This window comes from Zalophus californianus, chromosome 12, assembly GCF_009762305.2.
Source record: "Zalophus californianus isolate mZalCal1 chromosome 12, mZalCal1.pri.v2, whole genome shotgun sequence".
NCBI classification, from domain to species: domain Eukaryota; kingdom Metazoa; phylum Chordata; class Mammalia; order Carnivora; family Otariidae; genus Zalophus; species Zalophus californianus.
In genome coordinates this window covers 102824521-102842378 of record NC_045606.1, presented here as the reverse complement: position 1 = coordinate 102842378, position 17858 = coordinate 102824521, and positions in this window count along the sequence as shown.

The window sequence follows — 17858 nt, the reverse complement described above, 5'->3', positions numbered from 1 at the left end:
AGGTTCTTAGTTACGGCCCCTAGAAAGACCCTCCCATTGCCCGGGAGACAAGCAACACGGGTCGTAATGGCAAAATCAGCACAACAGGAAAACCCCGTAACTGGAAAAATCTAGGTGTCCATCAATCCCATCAATCATAAAATGAGTAAATACACTATGGTGTATTAACATTCATATAGGAGGATAATATGAAACAGTAAAAATTAATAAATTTGAGCAGTATGTATCCACACGATGATTCCTTTACATACAAATTCTTTTTTGGAAAAAAAAAAAAAAGCACAGATCTGTTACCTCTCTGGTTAGGTTTATTCCCAGGTATCTTATGGTTCTCGGTGCAATTTAAATGGGATTGATTCCTTGATTTCTCCTTCCGCTGCTTCGTCATTAGTGTATAAAAATGCAACTGACTTCTGTGTGTTGATTTTATATATTCCTGTTTCAGTTCTAGCAATTTTTTGGCAGAGTCTTTTGAGTATCATGTCATCTGCAAAGAGTGACCGTTTGACTTCTTCTTTGCCTTTTATTTCTTTTTGTTGTCTGGCTGCTGAGGCGAGGACTTCCAGTACTATGTTGAATCACAGTGGTGAGAGTGGACATCCCCCCTCATGTTCTGGGAGAACCTTAGGGGGAAAGCTCTCAGTTTTTCTCAGAATATCTCAGAATATCATTGAGGATGATATTCGCTGTGGGTCTTCCATATATGGCTTTCACGATGTTGAGGTATATTCCCTCTATTCCTACGTGGTGGAAAGCTTTTATCAAGAAAGGATATTGTATTTTGTCAAATGCTTTTTCTGCATATATGGAGAGGATCATATGGTTCTTATCCTTTCTTTTATTAATGTGGTGTATCATGTTGATTGATTTGTGGATGTTGAACCACCCTTGCAGCTCAGGAATAGATCCCACTTGGTCGTGGTGAATAATCCAGGGAGGTGGGTGGGGGGATGGGGTAACTGGGTGATGGGCATTAAGGAGGGCACGTGATGTGATGAGCACTGGGTGTTATATGCATCTAATGAATCTCTCAATTTTACCCCTGAAACTAAGAATACACTATATGTTAACTAAATTGAATTTAAATAAAAAATTAAAAAAAAAAAACAAGTGGGGCTCCTGCCTGGCTCAGTAAGTAGAGTATGCTACTCTTGATCTCAGGGTTGAGGGTTCAAGCCTCATGTTGGGCATGGAGCCTACTTAAAAAAATAAAAATAAGAAACATTTTTAAAAAGCAAGTGATATGATTTCATCATATAACATGAAATCATTTTAAAAGCTCCAAAACAAACAAAGCTGATGTGTTTTGGGAACACATATATTTAGTAAAATTGCAAAGAGAAACAAGGAAATAGTAAACACAAAATTCACAGTAACGCTTAATTTTGAAGGAGAAAGAGAGCCAATGTGGGAGAGGCAACTGCTTTTGTTAATCAAACTCTTTTTCGTGGGTTCGGCGGTTTATGCATGGGCTTTTTATCTTTCATACCTTATATTCTTTTGTATTTTAAAAACTTTCAAAACTAATTCAATTCAGAACCATATGGCTCTAAGACTTATTAACAGTCTGTTCATTCCAATTAATTAAACATGTTGCAACGAAATCCATAGTGGAATTTGGAGTCCACAGGGAAAAGTGATCTCCAGAACATGAGTCTAGTGAAAAATGGAAAATCCAGCAGTTTCCTCTGGAGAGTGCTCTTTTCTGATGGGGTCCAGCACCGGAAGGGGGAACTGACTCCCCGAGCTCAGACCCCTCCCCAGGAACCCTGCCGAATTTCTGCTGAGTTCAGAGATGAGCTGCGCTGTGCCTGCTCACTTCACCGGGAATCACTTTCTTCCCAAATGAGCCAATCGTTGATGAAGAGGCCGAGTGTCCCCCTGGCCCAGGGCTACAATGGGTCCAGGCGGGAAGCAGGAATGGTACAAAGTGGTGACTGAGGGAGCAGCTCTGGCTGTGAACCCAGCTTTTCCAGACTGTTCCTTCCAGCTTTCAGAACTGCACTGCATGGCCCCGCCCTCCCAACCCGGTCTTATCTCCACGCCCTCTCCCTCATCCTCACCTCTTCCCCCGGGCCCCTGCTCGCACCACTCTGCAGACACGTCACCGTCCAGCCAAAGCCTTTCCTCAACCCACTGCCTTGGCTGAAAGGCTCCTCTCCCCTCTGGACTCAGGCCACATCGAGCCCTCCGGCAGGATCTCCTCCCAGCGAGTCACTCACTCAGTCAGTCAGCCATCAGACAGCCTGTTTGTAAATGCAGAGCACTCAGGATTTACTGCCTCAGTGAAACCCAGATGAATCTCATCTGCATTGACCTCATCGCCAGATGTATATTTAGTCTGACATTTAGTATGTGTAAATGCATTGTCCTATATTCTAATGCAGTAGTTACCAAATATTTTTTACCCATGGCCCAATGTCAGTTAAGTGGGGACCGTTGACCAGTTAGTCGAGCTCCAACTTTATGTGGGAATAAAAACATAAAGATAATGATAAGCCGCCGTACCTGAATATTTCCATTGATTATTCATCGTTGACAATATGGGGATGGTGATTAATATTTGAGTTACAATAGGGATGTTACTTATGGTCTATTTATTGTAAAATCCAGGCACAAATATTGCTGATGCAGATATTCATCTTCACTCATTTTACGTAAATCAAACGCTATTAAAAAAATGGAACTGATAAAAATGTAAACCAATAGGAATTTGTACCCCAAAGCAAAAATAACAGCAATTGAACATCATAATTAACTCAATACTGATGTTGCAATGATTACAGGATCCTTCCTGAAAGTAGAGAAATGTAACTATCCGCAGGTGTACCTGTTTTCTAGAAGCTTTACAAACAGTGCTAGCCCTTTCATGGCAACCACACTTCTTCGTAGAATACTGAATAAGGGCATCAGGGGACTCTGCTATTGGGCTCATTTTCATTTATGAATGTCAATTTTAATAACCCTTAATAACTCACTTTTTAGGTAACGTGTAAAAGCTTTTAGTCGTATGTAAAAATATGTGTCTAGAATTGCATATGTTTTACTGATAATTCTAGAGAGTATTTACATAGTTTTGAAAAATGTCTAGGCCCATGACAGCCGCCACGGATCAATCTGAAAATCACTGCTCTGACTCTGTGTTTCATATCATCCATACATCACGCCTGCTTACGTGATGTTGGTTTTGTTCTGTTACCGGTTCTTGAGTCTCTAAGCTCGGCAGAGCACACCTGAGATGGAGTATCAAGAAGGACCAAGGCTGGATTCATCCTCATTTACAAGTTAGGTGATCTTGGACAAGCCCCTTAATCTTTTTGGGCCTCAGTTTACCGACATATAAAAGTAGAACAGTATCTCGCAGAACTGTTCTAAGAATTATCGGCACGCAGGACATAGAATCAGGCTCTGGTTTTAAGAACTCTGGAAACACAGCTTCCAACCTCAGTGAACCTGAAGATTAGTAAGAAAGACAATAGGAAGCGAAGCGAGGCGATCTGGCTTAGATGCCCCTCTGCTCTGACCCCACCACAAAAAGCTGACCTGGCTCCGACTCTAGGTGGCATCTCCTTTCTTGTGATCTGTTCTTTCTTGAAGGTATTTTCCTGCCCCCAAAGCAACTCTCCATGCTCCAGAATCAAGCAGGGCCTGGTTTGCCAAGCTCTGACAAAGTTGTGCATAGAAAGACTTCGGAGTATTACTCATTGCAGGGGTTACATTTTATTTGTTTATTGTTTTGTTGGTTTTGGCTATTCATTTTGTTTCTTTAAGTTTTTTATTTTAATTCCAGTGTAGTTAACATACAGTGTTATATTAGTTTCAGGTGTATGGTATAGTGATTCAACACTTCTGCACATTACTCAGGGCTCATCATGGTAAGTGTGCTCTTCGTCCCCATCACCTGTTTCCCCATCCCCCACCCACCTCCCCTCTGCTGACCATCAATGTGTTCTCTGTAGTTAAGAGTCTGTTTATTGGTTTGTCCCCTTTTTTTGCTTTGCTCGTTAGTTTTGTTTCTTAAGCTCAAATACCATATGAGTGAAACCATATGGTATTTGTCTTTCTCTGCCTGACTTATTTCACTTAGCATAGTACTCTCTAGCTCCATTCATGGCATTGCAAATGGCAAGCTTTCATTCTTTTTGATGGCTGAGTAATATTCCATCGCATATATATATACCACGTCTTCTTTATCCATTCATCAGCCAATGGACACATGGGCTGCTTCCATATCTTGACTATTGTAAATAATGCTACAATGAACATAGGGGTGTGTATATCCCTTTGAATTAGCGTTCTTGTATTCTTTGGGCAAATACCTAGTAGTGCAACTGCTGGATCATGGGGTAGTTCAAGTTTTAATTTTTTGAGGAACTTCCATACTGTTCTCCACAGTGGCTGCACCAGTTTGTATTCCCACCAACAGCGCACAAGGGTTCCCCTTTCGCCACATCCTCACTAACAGCTGTTATTTTGTGTGTTTTTTTATTTTAGCTATTCTGACAGGTGTGAGGTTTTGATTTGTATTTCTGATTTGTATTTCACAGGGGTTACATTTTAAAAGCCTGTTTCTAGAAAGAGTAAAATTTTAATCCAAGGGAGGCTCTCTCCATCACAAGGTTCTCAGCTTGGGGCTAAAGCCCCTGGATTTGAATACAGAGCCCTGTGTGCATGCGTGTTTAGGTACGTGCACACAAGAATTTTAGAGGGAGACAGTATATAACTTTGACCAGATTCCCAAGAGGATCCTTCATCCTAAAAAGCTTAAAACCAAGTCTAAATGAGAACATTGTGGGCAATGCAGCAGGACCAGTGTGGGTGGTACTTTTATATGGGACAGACATTATCCCCAGTTGTCAATTGTATACCGACCCTACTGTGTGGATTAGTGGAGCTGCCCTGGAGAGAAATTAGGCCTAAGATCTTTTTCCAGTTACTTTTCAGCCTGCAAAAATAAGCATTACCCCTTGTACAATTCTCTACCAGGGAAGCTCCCAAGCTTCTCAAGACAGTGGTCCGGAGTCTTACAAAATCATCCTCAAAGAAGCACAAACTTTTATTTCCCTGAAAATTGGTCATCCTTCTGCGAGGCATTCTTGTGGGCTTGACCCTCTCTCCTGGGGCCTGTGGGAGGCCAGCTTTCTTAGTCCAGCTATGCCTCAGACCCTTTGTAAAACGTTCCTGGGATCTCATGCCAGACAGGGGAAATCTAGGAGTGATGAAATCCTCAGTTGTTAAGTAGAAAAAGACCGGAAGTGAACTGGAAAAGCGGGGAAGGACCAAAAGTACAGTCGGCTATATAATAACATCAGAGGCAATTTAAGATTAATCCCTTTTAATATGGAAACCGCATGCAGGGTCTGGGAATATATGGTGGCAACTGTAAATACCTTCTGTGCAGCTGGGAACCACTCCTGGGAACTAATCTAGAAAATCAATTTACAATCAATTATGAAAATGCAGTGTGACCTTAAAAGGCTTCCAGGCTGAGATCAGAACTGGAGTCTGCTTGATACGTGGTGAGTGTGGGCTCGGGCTCTGGCCACGCACTGTGTGGGTGTCAGTCCCAGCTCCTGTGCAGACTGGGGGAACTGGGTTTCTCTGTGCCTCAGTCTCCCCACAAGGTTGTTTTGAGAATTACATTGTTAGGAGAATTACAAGTTAATGTATGTAAAGCACTTAGAACAGTATCTGATGTGATAAATGTTCGATAAATACAGTCTCATTTGTCACAGTTACTGTTTTAACTGACATTTTTCTTACCTTAGTAACTGGATTCGTGTGGGAATCATTCATGCAAGTCGGAAAATGTCGTGTCCCAAGACAGCCCCTCGGGGGTTGTCAGAGAGGGCTCCTCTGTAACCTTCAGGGAGATGTTATCAGCCAGTGACATTCGTCTTGGCTCGCCCAGAATGTGGTGCCTGTTGGTCCTGCATGGGGATTTACTGACCAAGCACGAACCTTGATTTGTGCAGGTGGAAATCTGCTTGACACGCTCTAACCTCCTAAGTTTATTCTGACTTTTCTCCATCCATCTTTTTTGAGTTCATTTAATGTTGGTCGGTCACCTGCAATTCTGTGATCTCTTGGTGTTTCATCAAATTTAATGTGGGGTCATGAAGTCCTAAGGATCACAATCTCACCGTTGTGTCCCCTCTACTCCTCCTACACTCCACCCCCGCCATGGGACCTGTTCCCGTCCGTGGCCGGATGGTGTGTGTCTGCCCCGCTCCATGAAGCCTGACAGTAAGTCACTGGAGAATTATTATGTCTTGTTTCAGTTCTCTTCTGTGTCTCTCCAATGTGCACAAACTTGTGGGAACTGAGCCATCAGTAGGTGTCCGCAGGCTAGTTGACAGCGGGGCTGGAGGACAGACGGGCCCCTTCACAGCACACGGCGGCGACTTGGGCGTTCTCAGAGGGGACCTCCTTCTTCACTGTGTCCCCTTCTTCATGTTCTGGCCGCCATCTGCGATGCCAAGACCCGTGTTGTTCTCTGGGAATTATCTGTGGAATGATCCCAGGTCTCTGGGGTGTGGAAAGACAAAGGCCCTTCAAGCTACAAAGGCCACATAATAGAAAGGGAATGGACTGGGGACAGAGGGACACACTTCCAAACAGTTGCCAGGAGATAAATGCTTAATGTTGTCTCCTTCTACAATCCATTTAGTAAGTAACGTGCGAGGGGGTAATGTGACGATAGCAATTTCATTTTGCATTTTTAATGTTGGGCCAGGAAGTACCAAGCGAACAAGAGCAAACATTTGTGTTCTTTTCTTGTTTTCTCTACGAGACAAGCCTGTAATGGAAGATTGAGCAGCTCAGTGTCTACACCCAGCGAAGCCCATGTGGTGATGGCAGGAAGTCCACTCTCTGAGGGTGCGTTAGAATTCTAACACCCTAGAATGGTCAGATGTGGAATTAAGCAGGTAAAGCCTTGACCCTTCTAGGAATTTTTAAGGTTGTTTACAAAAATGCCTTCATTGAAAATGATAAAATGATAATCTGTGATTCCCTTTTTAGAATCCGGGAAGTTCAAACTCATCTAGAACGGCAGAAAGCCATTCAGTGATTGCCTGTGGCTGGGAGGGGCAGCCAGTGTGGGAGTGACAAAGGGCCCTAGGGAATTTTGATGGATGGATGTGTTCATTGTATTCATTGTGCTGGTGATGGTTTTCTTTGCCAAAATAATCTAATTACACACCTCAAATACTGCATTTTATTATACCAATTATTTCTAGGTGAAGCTGTTAAAAAACATGTCCTCAAATACCTCTTGTATAAAAATGCCCAGAGTATGGGGCGGCTGGGTGGCTCAGTCGGTTAAGCGACTGCCTTCGGCTCAGGTCATGATCCTGGAGTCCCGGGATCGAGTCCCGCATCGGGCTCCCTGCTCGGCAGGGAGTCTGCTTCTCCCTCTGACCCTCTTCCCTCTCGTGCTCTCTATCTCTCATTCTCTCTCTCTCTCAAATAAATAAATTAAAAAAAAATCTTTAAAATAAAAAAAAAATGCCCAGAGTAGTTTTTGTCAAAAGAGCACCCAATAGGAAACAATTCAATTGCCCATTAACAGGAAAATTGAAATTTTTTAACGTTGAATCTTTGTGTAATAAAATATATCATGGCAAATAAAAGGAACTGTCTATTGACATAGGTAACACTGGGGTAAATCTCAGAAACATTCTACTGAGCCAAGGAAGCCAGACGCAAAATCACATGATTCTATTTATAGTGAATCCTAAGAACCAGCTGAAACTATTTATGATGATGGCAATCAGAAAGTGGTCGTTTCTAGGAGCTGAGGGAGATTGAGCAGAAACGGTGACGAAGAAAGTCCCTGGGGTGATGGAAGTGTTTTAAATGTTTTTTGTGCTGTTTTGATGAAGATTACGTAGCTAGATACAAAGCATATGGAACCCTTGAATTTAATTAGTACCTGTTGTATTTTAATTACACCTCAAGAAGACTGATAAAAAAATGACTAATCTTAGAGATGATGAAGGATACACACACACACACACACACACACACACACACACACACACACACACACACACACACAGAAGGAGGGACAGAGATGGAGAGAGACAGAGACTCAGAGAAACCAAGAAGGGGAGGAAGCCGACTTCCCTCTCATAGCAGCCAGGTGGAGAATCCTTTATCTGTCATGTTCAAATGTGCTCCAGATGCCACTGAAGTATTGTTAAAAGCAAAAGCAAATGTATTTGTCCCTGTCAGGTACAATTAAAGTCGAAGAAAATTTATTTGTGTAGCTGCACAAGCCAAGAGTGTGCAGCGAGGACCATCTGGCCTTCCCAGGCTCTGTCGCTACAGCACACACAGCCTCTGCTCCCATCTTTCTGGAAATATCCAGGTCCTGCCCAACGGTTGAGAAAATGCCCAGGTTAAAACCTGCAAGCCTCTGGTTGTCCACGGCTTGGGGGAGGCATGCGGGCACCGCGATGGTGGTGACGCTTCTCTCCACTCATTTGCTTTCCTGCCGCCCCCATAGAGGCTTCGTGCCGACGTTCAGACAGTGCACAGGCTCAAGACGCCCAAATATTCAGTGCATTTCAGCCACCCACTTGGTCCTTGACCTTGGTAAGTTAACATTTTGGCAACTGTAACGTGTAAATAATAATTTTAAAATATACCTAGGATTTGAATTGTTAGGATAATTACTAAAATAACACATTAAAGCAACTAGTAGAGGGCTATGCACCTGATATACACCATAAATGACACATTTTGTTGTTACTCTCCCAGAAAACATTCTGTTCTTTAACTGAAAGGACAAGAATCACTAGAGCGTAGCTAAGAATACATATTACACATCAGATTAGCTTTTATGAGATGGGGAAAGTAGGGGCTAATGGAGAAATCATAAACTCTATGGCTAACTAATTGAACAAGGGGAAAAGAGACTTCACAAAACAAATTCAGGATTTTTAAAAGTGGGTGAGTATGCATGTTGTAAGTGGGTAGCTGAAAAGGTCATGTGCACTGAATTTTCACATAGTCTCCAACATGTGAATAGAATTCTTACCGTGGTCTGGAGAACCCCTATTCTAGGACATTAAAAAGGAATTGGAGAGAGAGGCGCCTGGGTGTCTCAGTCAGCTAAGCAGCCAACTCTTGATCTCGGTTCAGGTCATGATCTCAGGGTCGTGAGACAGAGCCCCATATCAGGCTCTGTGATGGACGTGAACCCTGCTTAAGATTCTCCCTCTCCCTCTGAGTCTGCCCTCCCTCTCTTAAGGAAAAAAAAAGGAATTGGAGAGTTGAACAGAAACCAAGTAATAGACTCCATTCCATGAAAACAAAACACTGTCAACTACAATTTCACATTAGCTGAAATAATATGCATGGGGGGCATGTGTGTGTGTATGTTGGGGGGGGCTGTAGGTTTTTGTACACTCATTGAGCTGTAGCCTACACTGTCCTCTAGGAGACCCTTACACCCACCAGCCATATATCCCCATCTCAGGGCTTTAAACCTACTTCCCTCTTCTTGGAGCACCATTTCCTTAAATATTCCTCTTGGTGCTTTCAGATCTCCACTCAGAGTTGCCTTTTTAGAGGTACCATGTACGAACATTGTAAATAGAGCCGGGTGTCTTTCTCTGTCTCCTTAAACAGTTTTAGTTTTCTTCACAGTATTTATCACTACCTCATGACTAGTGATATTTATTCATTCATTCATTTGTGACACCCCACACACATACACAGGAATGTAGTCCCATAAAGTCAAGGACATATTTGTCCTGCTCATCTCTGTAACCCTAGTACCTAGGACAATCCCCACACACAGCGAAGACTCAATAAACATTTGTTAAAGGAAACATGACATCATCAAAGGATGCATCTTCTTCCACTGCCTTCAGTTTTTTACACAAATCTCTAGTATTCTTGGGGGTAAGTTGTTAAATGAATTAATCAATGGATAGTGAAGATTTTGACTCTGAAGATTTAGGTTTACACATGTGAATGCCTACTAGGTATGGCAATCCAATTCCTATAAAAAATTCAACTTTCTTTATGTTTGATGCATATGTTTCGTCTTTAAAGTTTACAACTTTTGGGGTCAACTTGGCTGAGTGGGGAAAGAGAGACAGCCTTAGGGACCCTAAATGGAGAGAAGACCCTAAAGGTAGCAGAGGGTCCTCTGAGGACATTGGGGGAAGGGGTGCTCCACAGGCTCGCCTCAACCTCAGCCCAGCCTATGTGGTCAATAAAGTGGAGCAGGACTTCATCATCCATCACCTGTCCCATCTCGCTGAAGTCAGGGCACCATGGTTTAGGGGCGATAAACACACACAGTCCCCTTTTAGTAGAAGACACCACAGGCTCATTGACGCAGTGGAAGGAGAGGCATACGCATTGGACAGGTTTGCTTTCTTTGTTTCTTTTTCTTTTCTTTTTTTTTAAATTTTTATTGTTATGTTAACCACCACGCATTACATCATTAGTTTTGGATGTAGTGTTCCATGATTCATTGTTTGTGCATAACACCCAGGGCTCCATGCAGAATGTGCCCTCTTTAATACCCATCACCAGGCTAACCCATCCCCCCACCCCCCTCCCCTCTAGAGCCCCCAGTTTGTTTTTCAGAGTCCATCATCTCTCATGGTTCATCTCCCCCTCCGACTTACTCCCCTTCATTCTTCCTCTCCTGCTAGCTTCTTCTTCTTTTTTTTCTTAACATATGTTGCATTATTTGTTTCAGAAGTACAGATCTGTGATTCAACAGTCTTGCACAATTCACAGTGCTCACCATAGCACATACCCTCCCCAATGTCTGTCACCCAGCCACCCCATCCCTCCCACCCCCCACCACTCCAGCAACCCTCAGTTTGTTTCCTGAGATTAAGAATTCCTCATATCAGTGAGATCATATGATACATGTCTTTCTCTGATTGACTTATTTCGCTCAGCATAACACCCTCCAGTTCCATCCACGTCGTTGCAAATGGCAAGATCCCATTCCTTTTGATGGCTGCATAATATTCCATTGTGTGTGTGTGTGATACCACATCTTCTTTATCCATTCATCTGTCGATGGACATCTTGGCTCTTTCCACAGTTTGGCTATTGTGGACATTGCTGCTATAAACATCGGGGTGCACATACCCCTTCGGATCCCTACATTTGTATCTTTGTTGTAAATACCCAGTAGTGCAATTGCTGGATCATATGGTAGCTCTCTGTTTCTTTTTCTATATTTCAAGTCAAATGGCATGTTCCTGGAAATACAGGATCTGGGCTGCAGGCAGAAGCCTCTTCATTCTCCCAGCAGCCTGTAACTTGGACACAATTGTTTGTTTCAGCCTAAGAATGGAGAGGGAGACTTCACTAGGATGGAAAATAAGCATGATTTTTGAGGGCTTCCCCTAAGCCAATAAATTCTCCCCCCAAAGATGCTTTTTTAGACATTTATTTCCCTGATTGCCCTTTCCAGCCTTCTGACATCGCTAAGGAATAAGATTTCGTCAGGTGGGGCTAACTTTCAGAGGCACATACGCCGTTGTACCATCTGAGATTTTCTGTCCTTCCAAGAATCACTTTTCACTCCCTGGGGGGCCATATCACCTCCTTTGGGGACATATGCCATAAATACAAAGTTTCACTCAATGCACACAGCAGCTTCCTGAGGGAGGTCTTACAGTGATTTAAATCTCATGATGAGGGAAAGACGAAAAGTAAAATAAATTTGCCAGAGTTCTGAGTTGGTAACAGCTGAGCCAGGATGGGAACTTAGCCTGACCGACTTCAAACAAAACACAAAACAACAATAGCAACAACAAAACATATGCTCTTGAACTGTATGCCGTGTGGCCTCCCCTTGAGCATGAGAAGCAAGTCACAACTGTTAAGTCCCAGTGCACTTGAGCAAAGCAAATTCTTAGTGAGCGTTTCTGGTTATTGAAGAGAATCTGTCTGGGGGACTCAAAATTTAATCTGGTTGGCAAGTCCTCGCAAACATTTCGTATATTTTCATAACATCTTTATTGAGGTAAATTAACATACCATAAATCTCACTCTTTTAATGGGTACTATTCAGTGTCGTTTAGTACATTTGCTGAGTTATGCAAATATCACCACTGTCTAATCTCAGAACATTTTCATCAACCCAAGAAGAAACCCCATACTCATTGCCTATCACTCCCCAGTGCTGCCTTTCCCCCAGTGCCTGGCAATCACTACTACACTTTCTCCTCCAGAGGACTTGTCAATTCTGAACAATTCATATAATACAGTATGTGGCCTTTTGTGACTGGCTCCTTTAATTAGGTAATCTTCTCAAGTTATGTCCATACTGTAGCACCTATAAGTACTTCATTCCTTTCTGTGAATAAAAGTCTACATTTTGTTTATCCATTTATTAGTTGATGGGCATTCGGGTTGTTTCCAATTTTTTGGCCATAATGAATAATTCTGCTATGAACATTCTTGTACAGATTTCTGTACGAATATATGTTTTCAATTATCTTGGGGGTTGTGGTAGGCAGAACCATGCCCCCCACTAAAACCATGCATGTTCTAATCCCTGGAACCTATGACTATGTTTTGCTCCATGGCAAAGGGGAACGGAAGTTGCCAGTCAGCTGATTATAAAATGGTGCAATTGCCCTGGATTATCCATGCAGGTGCAAAGGTCCTTAACAGTGGAAGAGGGAGGGAGAACAGGCAGTCAGAGTGAGATGAAGTGAGAAAGACACCACCTGCTATGTCTGGCTCTGAAGGTGAAGGAAAGGCACCCAGAGTCAGGGAACGTGTGGCGACAACTTGATGGGAGCCCACTGAGACCTGTGTTGGGCCTCCAGCCTACAGTCCTGATAGATAACAGATCTGTATTGGTTTAGGTGACTAAGCTCATGCCAATTCATTACAGCAGCGAAAGCAGGTGCATCCCTGGTAGTGGAATTGGGGGTCATATAGTGACTCTGGGTTTGACGTTTTGAGGAGCTGCCAGACGGTTTTCTAAAGCAGCTGCGTGGTGCCCCTTTGTAAGCATTGTGCTTTATCACTCAAGAATTCCTATTTAGAGAAACATCTCTGTATATGTTTGTAATTACTTGGGGAGGTATTCTCATACTTTTCTTTAGTTCTCTAGATATGACATCTTTTAGATCTTTGAACACATTTCAAAGAAGAGATGTGAGTTTTTCGTCCGAGAAGTCCAACATCCGGGCTTCCTCGCGGGCAGGGTCCACGACTGCTTCTTGTCCTGTGTATGCACCGTACCTTCTCATGTCTCCCCCACTGCCTTTCTCCTAATTTCTTATTCAATGCTGACCAATTTAAATATATGATGTACTACCTCTGGAAATTGTATGTCCCTCATCCTAGGGTTTGTCATCATTGGGGAATTTTTGGACTAATTCAGTGACATCAGCATTCTTTGTCATGTGCAGCCTTGGAAGTCTCTGCTGCTGACTTGGTGGTCAGCTAATGACCGGACAGAGATTTCCTTAGATGCCAGTATGTCCTTGCACACCCCGAACCAACATGTCTCTTTGCCTTTGCCTTCAACGCTTTCTGCTCTCAGGCACCTACAGCCCTGCCTTAGCCTTCGCCTCCTGCTGGCTCAGACCCTGGAAGTCAGAGTCTCTCAGACCTTTCTGGGGCATTTGTGTGGCCTTCTCGATCCCCAGGGGTGTGCTGGACCTTTTCAAAGCCTGCCCATCCCACTCTCCAGCTTTTCCTTTAGTTTTTCAGCCAGCTGTATGTTTGTTCTAACCATTATCACTGCCTCAAGCAGCTGTAATGTTAAACATTGCCGGAATGTTTGCAACAGAGGTCTCCGCCGTTTGCAGTGAGTGAGCCCTGAATCAGGCCAGATATGACCAGTCCTCCTGGGGGCATATTCAGGGCGCTGCCAGTCAGGTCAAACGATGGCACTTCTCTGAGAAGGGGTTCTCGTGGAGCTCCTGGTTTCCACATTTAGGGCTCTTTTGGGCTGTTGGTTGGGGGGATGAGACAGTGCTAGTAAAACACCACAGGCTCACTGTTCTTACTGAGTGACAGCCCATCATTGTTCTCAGATGAATACTCCTTGGATTGTCCAGAGCTTTAAAAATGTTTCTTTTGACGATTTTTGCCAGTGTTCTTGTTTCTTCTGTGGGGCCATGGTGGGTTCTCAGAGATCCTTATTCCAGCATTCTGGATGTGTTTCCTCTTCCAGGGCCTCAGTTTGGGGAGGTTGTTCCTTCTCTTTAAGGTAATGGCTTTCTTTCCTGGCACCCTCAGTTGGGTGTTCATGAAGGATTCCAGTCCAGTGTCCAAAGGCATTTGCAGAAGCCGTTTAATCTCTGTTTCTTTGCTGAATCACAACATGCTCGCAGACGTTTAACCTAGGCCTTGCACACTGTCATACCCCGAGTGTTCTCTCCGTTTCATCTCCTCACAGCTAGATCTTCCATGTTGCAAAATACAATGTAAAGAGCATGGCTGGTGTGGCTCTGGGCTGTGGCCACTGAGCACAGCCTGCCACGTGCCCTTGCCACAGCTACAGGGGGCCCACCACTCCCCACATCCACGTATTCCCACGGTGTGGGCATGTATCTCGTGGGTACGGCCAAATCGCACTCCCTCTTTGACGTTTAGTGTTTATCCATTTCACAAATCTTGGTGGAGGAAAAAGACTGCCTATTTTAGGAAGATAGAAATGTTTTATTCTTGCCTTCCCATCCTGTCTTGGAGCTAAAGTGCAGGCTTATTCCTTGGGCTCCACCAATCTTTGTAACAATGAGGCAGCAAACATCAGGATAAAAGACAACCAGTTAATAACAGCAGAGAAGAAAGGACCTGAGACCCTAATAGCGTTATTGAACCACTTCACTCAAAACCCTCCACTATTGAATAGTAGATGGTTAACATGAAAGAAAATACTAAACCTGATTATTTTTAACTGTGATATAGCTGGTTTTCTGTTAGTTGATACATTTCTGTCATCCCAGTGCCCAAATGCCACTCAGCCTGTTTCATATTCAGCTTTGTTGTTGGAAAGCAAGATTTTCTTTAATTTTTTTTCTTTTTTTCTTAGGTCACAATCAAATCATGGTCTCTGAGAGGCAAAAATATTTTAATTTGCCATCTGATTATTAGAGAGATTCAGGCACCATACGGGGCAGGGTTTATCATCTGAATCAAAAACCAAAGCACATAGTCATCCAGATGAGAGAGGCAAAGATAAAATATTATATACAAGATTCATGTGCCAGGCACACTAGTACATCCAGTATGTACATACAGCATCCAGTGCATACAATACAACACCCAGTGTGTGCAACATCCAGTGCATACAGCATCCAGTGCATACAGCATCCAGTGCATACGGCATCCAATACATACAGCAACCAGTGAATACAGCATCCAGTGCATACAATACAACACCCAGTGTGTGCAACATCCAGTGCATACAGCATCCAGTGCATACAATACAACACCCAGTGTGTGCAACATCCAGTGCATACAGCATCCAGTGCATACAATACAACACCCAGTGTGTGCAACATCCAGTGCATACAGCATCCAGGACATACGGCATCCAGTACATATGGCATCCAGTGCATATGGCATCCAGTGCATATGGCATCCAGTGCATACGGCATTCAATACATACAATACAACATCTAGGACATACAATACGGTATCCAGTACATACAACATCCAGTGCGTACGACACCCAATGAGTTCTGTATCCAGTGCATGCAGCATCCAGTGCATGTAGCATCCAGAGCACATGGCATCCAGTGCACGCGACATCCAGTGCATGCAGCATCCAGTACATACGGCATTCAGTACATATAATACAGCATCTAAGACATACAAAACAGCATCCAGTGCATACAGTACAGCATCCAGTACATACAGTACAGCATCCAGTGCATACGGCATCCAGTATACATGGCATTCAGTGCATGCGGCATCCAGTGCATACAGTACAGCATCCAGTACATACAATACAGCAGCCAGTGCATACGGCATCCAGTGCACATGGCATCCAGTATACATGGCATCCAGTGCATACAGTACAGCATCCAGTACATACAATACAGCATCCAGTGCATATGGCATCCAGTGCATGCAGCATCCAGTACATACGGCATTCAGTACATATAATACAGCATCTAGGACAAACAAAACAGCATCCAGTGCGTACGGCATCTAGTACATATGGCATCCAGTATACATGGCATCCAGTGCATGCGGCATCCAGTGCATACAGTACAGCATCCAGTACATACAATACAGCATCCAGTGTATGTGGCATCTAGTACGTACAGCATCCAGTGCATATGACACCCAATGCATGCTGCATCCAGTGCACGCAGCATCCAGTACATACAATACAGGATCCAGTGCGTACAGCATCCAGTGCATGCAGCATCCGGTGCACGCGGCATCCAGTACATTCAACATTCGTGTTATATCTTCTAATCCATAATGAATGGTTGGTATAACCCATATAAGTCAAGGGCAGAAGAAACGTTTGTCCACCATGTAGTATGTACTACAAATTGTGCTTGTGCTAAGGGTTTTCCTTCATTATCTCATCTATTCCCACAGTTGGAAAGATTACACATTATTTCTGTTTTCAGACCACAGAAGTGAGGCTTTGTGAAGCTGTGAATGTCTGGAGGATCACACAGGAAACCGTTGGCATCTCCAGGAATATCATACAGTTCTGTCTGGCCCTAAAATCCACACTCTGTCACTCTGGAATGACATCTTTCCAGAAGTTTCCTATGTGCTGACTTGGGATGGGGAACAGAGTTTGGATGGGAACCCTCTCTACTTCTATCTCCTTTCACAAGAACTGTTCAGAATAAACTGAACAGAATAAAACCATCTAAATACTCAGCGATGTCTGCAGTCTGGCAAGGGAGCAATTCTCCACAATGACCGATTGAGGTGGAGAGCCCTGACTTCCCTGATGCAGATTGACGGGAGGAAGGACGTTTTTCTGCCCCGTCATACTTACCACCATGTGCAAAGGGGACTCATCACCTAACACAGCCAAATGCAAATGAACACTCAGGCCATTTAGAGCTGGGCCTGTTTCCTTCTTTACCTCCACTTAAGGGAGCCCCCAAGCCCAATTATGTGGCAGCCTGTGCAGTAAGGTACACCAGGGTTCAGATGTTAACAGTGCAGGAACCCCTGTGAGCCAATTTGGGGCTTTACATTTTTAGTAATATCCTTTTAATGAATACTGTGTTTCACTGAAATGTTTCAAACTAGTTTTGCTCTTATGTGAGGAAGGAAAGCCAGTTCTAGAGAAATACAGTTGAACCAATTTTCAGGGTTGAGCTGGGATGAAATAATTTCGCATTTATCATTTAAGTTAATTGTAATGAGCCTGAGTCTAATGAGCCCTACCTCTAAACTCCATTTAAGACAATACTTAATTGCTTCATTTTAATAAATGTTGTCAGGATAGTGAATATAACAGTGACTGAGCGCTCCATTACTACCAGCACTAGAAATGAAGATATACAAAGCTTAATGAGATACGTAATCTGAAAAGGCAATTAGTACCCAGAGGTGGAACAGGACATCCTCCTGAAAGCTACATAAAGCAAAGCAATTTGTTTGAAATAAACACAGGGATTCTAAGATTAGGTTGACATTGCTAAGTACCTACTATGTGCCCAGAGGTGTTTTCACATGCTCATTTCATTCCTTCCTTATTTAATCTGATGAGGAAATCAAGGTTCAGAAAGCTCATATATGGGACACAGGAATCCAGCCCCTCCATGGCAGTTTCATGACTGAAAGCCTTTCTTCTGGCGTCAGTCGTTAAGATATGGTCCTCTCACTTTTTTGCTAACTTTTCAACAAATGGAGGTGAA